The following is a 5,942-nucleotide window of genomic DNA, read 5'->3' as shown; positions in this document are numbered from 1 at the left end:
CGGGTCCCTGGTACAAAACACTCTCCGTTTGCTCCCCGCCCCGGGGGGCGCCAATCCCGGGGGACGGGTCCCTGGTACAAAACACTCTCCGTTTGCTCCCCGCTCCAGTGGGCGCTAATCCCGGGGGACGGGTCCCTGGTACAAAACACTCTCCGTTTGCTCCCCGCCCCAGGGGGCGCTAATCCCGGGGGACGGGTCCCTGGTACAAAACACTCTCCGTTTGCTCCCCGCCCCGGGGGGCGCTAATCCCGGGGGACGGGTCCCTGGTACAAAACACTCTCCGTTTGCTCCCCGCCCCGGGGGGCGCTAATCCCGGGGGACGGGTCCCTGGTACAAAACACTCTCCGTTTGCTCCCCGCCCCGGGGGGCGCTAATCCCGGGGGACGGGTCCCTGGTACAAAACACTCTCCGTTTGCTCCCCGCCCCGGGGGGCGCTAATCCCGGGGGACGGGTCCCTGGTACAAAACACTCTCCGTTTGCTCCCCGCCCCGGGGGGCGCTAATCCCGGGGGACGGGCCCTGGTACAAAACACTCTCCGTCTGCTCCCCGCCCCGGGGGGCGCTAATCCCGGGGGACGGGCCCCTGGTACAAAACACTCTCCGTTTGCTCCCCGCCCCGGGGGGCGCTAATCCCGGGGGACGGGTCCCTGGTACAAAACACTCTCCGTTTGCTCCCCGCCCCAGGGGGCGCTAATCCCGGGGGACGGGTCCCTGGTACAAAACACTCTCCGTTTGCTCCCCGCCCCGGGGGCGCTAATCCCGGGGGACGGGTCCCTGGTACAAAACACTCTCCGTTTGCTCCCCGCCCCGGGGGCGCTAATCCCGGGGGACGGGTCCCTGGTACAAAACACTCTCCGTTTGCTCCCCGCCCCGGGGGCGCTAATCCCGGGGGACGGGTCCCTGGTACAAAACACTCTCCGTTTGCTCCCCGCCCCGGGGGCGCTAATCCCGGGGGACGGGTCCCTGGTACAAAACACTCTCCGTTTGCTCCCCGCCCCGGGGGGCGCTAATCCCGGGGGACGGGTCCCTGGTACAAAACACTCTCCGTTTGCTCCCCGCCCCGGGGGCGCTAATCCCGGGGGACGGGTCCCTGGTACAAAACACTCTCCGTTTGCTCCCCGCTCCGGTGGGCGCTAATCCCGGGGGACGGGTCCCTGGTACAAAACACTCTCCGTTTGCTCCCCGCCCCAGGGGGCGCTAATCCCGGGGGACGGGTCCCTGGTACAAAACACTCTCCGTTTGCTCCCCGCCCCGGGGGCGCTAATCCGGGGGACGGGTCCCTGGTACAAAACACTCTCCGTTTGCTCCCCGCCCCGGGGGGCGCTAATCCCGGGGGACGGGTCCCTGGTACAAAACACTCTCCGTTTGCTCCCCGCCCAGGGGGCGCTAATCCCGGGGGACGGGTCCCTGGTACAAAACACTCTCCGTTTGCTCCCCGCTCCGGTGGGCGCTAATCCCGGGGGACGGGTCCCTGGTACAAAACACTCTCCGTTTGCTCCCCGCCCCGGGGGGCGCTAATCCCGGGGGACGGGTCCCTGGTACAAAACACTCTCCGTTTGCTCCCCGCCCCGGGGGGCGCTAATCCCGGGGGACGGGTCCCTGGTACAAAACACTCTCCGTTTGCTCCCCGCCCCAGGGGGCGCTAATCCCGGGGGACGGGTCCCTGGTACAAAACACTCTCCGTTTGCTCCCCGCCCCGGGGGGCGCTAATCCCGGGGGACGGGTCCCTGGTACAAAACACTCTCCGTTTGCTCCCCGCCCCGGGGGCGCTAATCCCGGGGGACGGGTCCCTGGTACAAAACACTCTCCGTTTGCTCCCCGCCCCGGGGGGCGCTAATCCCGGGGGACAGGTCCCTGGTACAAAACACTCTCCGTTTGCTCCCCGCCCCAGGGGGGCGCTAATCCCGGGGGACGGGTCCCTGGTACAAAACACTCTCCGTTTGCTCCCCGCCCCAGGGGGCGCTAATCCCGGGGGACGGGTCCCCGGTACAAAACACTCTCCGTTTGCTCCCCGCCCCGGGGGGCGCTAATCCCGGGGGACGGGTCCCTGGTACAAAACACTCTCCGTTTGCTCCCCGCCCCGGGGGGCGCTAATCCCGGGGGACGGGTCCCTGGTACAAAACACTCTCCGTTTGCTCCCCCCCTGGGGGCGCTAATCCCGGGGGACGGGTCCCTGGTACAAAACACTCTCCGTTTGCTCCCCGCCCCGGGGGGCGCTAATCCCGGGGGAAGCTGAGCTCAATTCGTAAGCCACATTTGGCTCCTAAGTGAGCTATTTATGGCTCCTGAGCCACAGGTTGCTGATCCCTAGCCTAGATGATACCAACAGTCGCTTCTGGCTTTACAGTGCATTAAATCTGTATCAGGGGTTTAGCAGATTTTGTGTACGCATAATCCACACTGATTTCTAGAAAAACCTTTCAGAGACATGCCAGTTAGGCTGCAGGACTGACAGTCTACAATGAATCCACTATATACTGACCCTGAGGCTGCTTTATTTGTCTTCTAAAAAGTTGTTACAAAATGTCAAGTTGTATGCTGTTTTCCCCAGGGAAGAATCTTTCCAGCAGCTAAAACAAAAATCTATTCAACTTGATTAAACAAGTTTTCTGGGGGATTGTTTTTAGCTCTAGACTGGTCAGATTTACAGTGATGTTTACAGTTACTTTGGCCAATGTTTCTTGAGATGTTCTTTTAACTGTGGGATGGTAGGTAGGTGCTGCTTGCACATGTGACATCTGAGGGGCAACTTGAGGAGCTCACAGGTCCCATCTTTAACCAGAACTTTTCCTTTGGTCTTTACCATCTCTATCACATCTGAAAGAAACACAAACAGTTGGCATCAGGAGACAGAGTGCTCTCCGCACTCTGAAGTCAGTGCATGCTGCTTTACCTATACAGTATTTTACCCTTGCACAACAGGATTGTTCTATCCCAACACTCCAATTCTCTCTCCAAATCTCCCCCCTGGAAATAGATGAGTCTATCCCAATCAAAAGCTATGCTTATTTTTATCAGAAAACCAATATTGCCCAAAATCCAATCCTAAGTGGGATCTTCCACTTTTTCTAACACAGTTAAGAATTTACCTTTGAAAATATACTAAAACGATACAAATTCAATGTCTGCAGCAAATGTTATAAAGTTTTTTACCTTGAGAGTTTAAGAAGTACTCGGTGGTAAAAGAATTCCAGTGTTTTTTGTTTTTAAGGCAAGGGGAATCAAAATCCTGGCTGATTACATGGAGATGTACCTGACTGGAACCAAAACAAAGTAATCTTGATTTTACATTTACAAAAGAATTACACAAACAATAGCTGGGTAAGAAGATGACAGGAATCCAGCCTTTCCTTACCAAGTGCTGTGGCAGGAATTCATACCTGCCCTAACCAGACCCAACTCTCCTTAACATATTAATTAGGGAAGCAAGTTACACGTGGTGCTCAAACAGCTGTAAATGGTGACCTTGCATAACTCACGGGAGTTAACTTAGCCACTGACAGAAATGGGAATAGCAAGATGGAAGAAGTGAAGTCTAGAATTACTTCTAGTTCAACTCGATGAATTCCACACTCTCAGCAAGGTGTTGGAGGGGTGAGGTGGCATGTGTGTCTGTCTCTCTCAGCTGAAAACACTAAGTCAACGGGACTTAGGAAAGCACAGCAGCCTATACATACATTTGAGCTGAGGCATTTGGGTCTATCTATAGGACACATTCAACCACCTCTGACAATCTGATTGCAAAATGGTCATCTCAAAACCAAGCTGAAGACTTGGTCGAGGCACAATACAAAATTCATACTTACTGCAATTATAGCTCAGTGCACTGAGGCCAGCAAGTTTTGCCTATTAGCATACGCAGGGGGTGGAACTCGCACCTCAAGACCATACCACCTTCTCTGGCTATAATTATGTGGTGTCACCTTGGCCCTCAGTTCCTTCGCACAGAGCACCTATCGACTGATGCAGAGAAGATGGAGGGTCGGTCATGGAATACATGTCTCCTAGCAGTGGGAAGCCCACGTTGGTGCTCCAGCCGCCCCCTCCCGCCACCGTGGGGATGGAGCATACAAAATGTACTAGGCTGGGGCCCCCAGCATGGTGTGTGAGGGAAATGTGGGGAGTGTCTTTTTCCTTCTCAGTTGGGAGCCACAGTGAGGGGGGTGCTTTTTGCTTCCCACTTGTGTGGGGTCCTCCAGCTGATTTTTCTGAGTCAGTGGCCCTCGACCCAAAAAAGGTTCCCCTCCTCTGGTCTACAATGACAGCATGATGGGCAGAGATGTGCTAATGAAACGACGAGGTGCAGGGCGATGGGCGGTATCCAAGTAGCGTCAGAGGGCGGTCACCTGACGACGTCAGAAATGACTAACTTTTTTGTACCTGTATATAAAGTGGGGTCTTGGGGGACAGCCCAGTCTTTGTCCAGCTGGGGGGCAGTGGGATCTCCCACTGATCGTGCTGAGTCCGTTTTTATGAATTACATACGCACAGTGGTTCAATGGAGCACTAACAGCCATGACTGCACTTCGCTCAATAATAAACCTGCCTGTGCACCTTCGATCCTTATCTGATTTGGGGGCTCTCTCAGCGTCTGCGGTGGGGACAAACTGGGCAAGTTGACATGGCACACATGGTTGAGCACACAGGCAAGCAGCCCTCTGGTTATCATCACAGACGGAGCCAGACTTGTCAGGACATCATGACAGTAAATCTTGCCCTATTACATCAGTGACCGTACTACACCATGCCACTACATGCACAGTTCCAGGTGTAGGTCAGGTGACTGGAGTCAGCCCTGAGAGCGCAATCAACCAGTCCCGGGGAGATGACTTATGCAAAGCCGGGGAGGAATGGTGGAAATGGCACAGCTGGCATGGAGTAGGTCTCCATTGTCTCCAGTGCTGGGAATGGCACCCGTACCAAAGTCAGCAGCGGTACCAAAGCAGCAGATGATGCAGAGGCGGAGGGCATGAAGTGCCACCACAGCAATATTGGGTGCTCAAAACGCATTGTGCTAAAGAGTTTTCTGGTACCAGTGCAGACCATTGTGCTGAGCCTGGCACCAGATTCACTTCCACAAGAACATCAGGAGGTGGCACCAACAGACCCAAAGGTTCAGCAGACTTTCTATACAGCAAAGCTATGGATGACACAGCTTTGGAGAAGTCCTGAACCAAAGCAGAGCTCGTGATGCAAAGGCAGGAGGTCCACCACCTGAAATGCTGCCGACATGGGCACAATCAACATCAGCATCACCCTTGTCAGTATCCGACTCAATGGATGCTCTTGGGCTGGTACTGGAGTCAATGACATAGGACCTCTCAAATCCCTATCTTGCACTGGGAAGCGGCTGAACACGAGCAGTGGCCATCGTTCCTGGAGGAGTAAGAAGAGTCTCCTGGAGACCTAGCACAGTCACAATTGCTCTTGCGAGACCTTTTCTTTGGTGTGTTCAAAGGAGAGAGGCTTCTATGCCTCTTGGAGAAGCAGTGGCTCTGTAGCTCGCTGAGGTTGAGGGTGGCCTCTGAGCTGACACAGGCCTTGGTACTAAAAGAGGCCTCATGGCCTGCTGGAAGTGTTGTGTCAGATGAAGGTCTCTAGCCACCTGATTCCATTGTGTGAACAATTCACAAATCGAAAACTGCTCTTTGGTGTGAGTGTTGCCCAAGCAAAGCAATCACCTTGTATGAGGGATCACCCTACCACATGGACAGACAATTCTATGCAATGCAACTCAGCCAAAGGATGAGGAACTGTGAGGTTAAGAAACATGTAGCGTTCCCATTCAAGCCATGGATGGATAAGAAGGCAAGATGTGTGTGTGTGTGTCTGTGTGTGTCTGTGTGTGTGTGTGTGTCTGTGTGTGTGTGTGTGTGTGCGCGCGTACGTACGGGGAGGTTAGGGGGTTTAAAGGCAGTACCGTCTCATATAGCATGGGGAGGA

The 5,942-nt window shown here is 55.0% G+C and overlaps 1 long non-coding RNA gene across 1 annotated transcript; it reads right to left on the bottom strand.

Moving 5' to 3' along the window:
* Positions 1-2,477: 2,477 nt before the first annotated feature.
* Positions 2,478-5,854, bottom strand: LOC142823733 (uncharacterized). Its single transcript, XR_012898881.1, has 2 exons — positions 3,153-5,854; positions 2,478-2,816 (listed from the first exon to the last, which is right to left on the bottom strand). It is a non-coding gene; the product is annotated as an uncharacterized LOC142823733 (long non-coding RNA).
* Between the last annotated feature and the right edge of the window lie 88 nt (positions 5,855-5,942).

Source organism: Pelodiscus sinensis, unplaced genomic scaffold (genome assembly GCF_049634645.1).
Source record: "Pelodiscus sinensis isolate JC-2024 unplaced genomic scaffold, ASM4963464v1 ctg83, whole genome shotgun sequence".
NCBI lineage: Eukaryota > Metazoa > Chordata > Testudines > Trionychidae > Pelodiscus > Pelodiscus sinensis.
The sequence above is the reverse complement of the archived record's forward strand: the minus strand, read 5'-3'. Positions and strand labels throughout refer to the sequence as shown.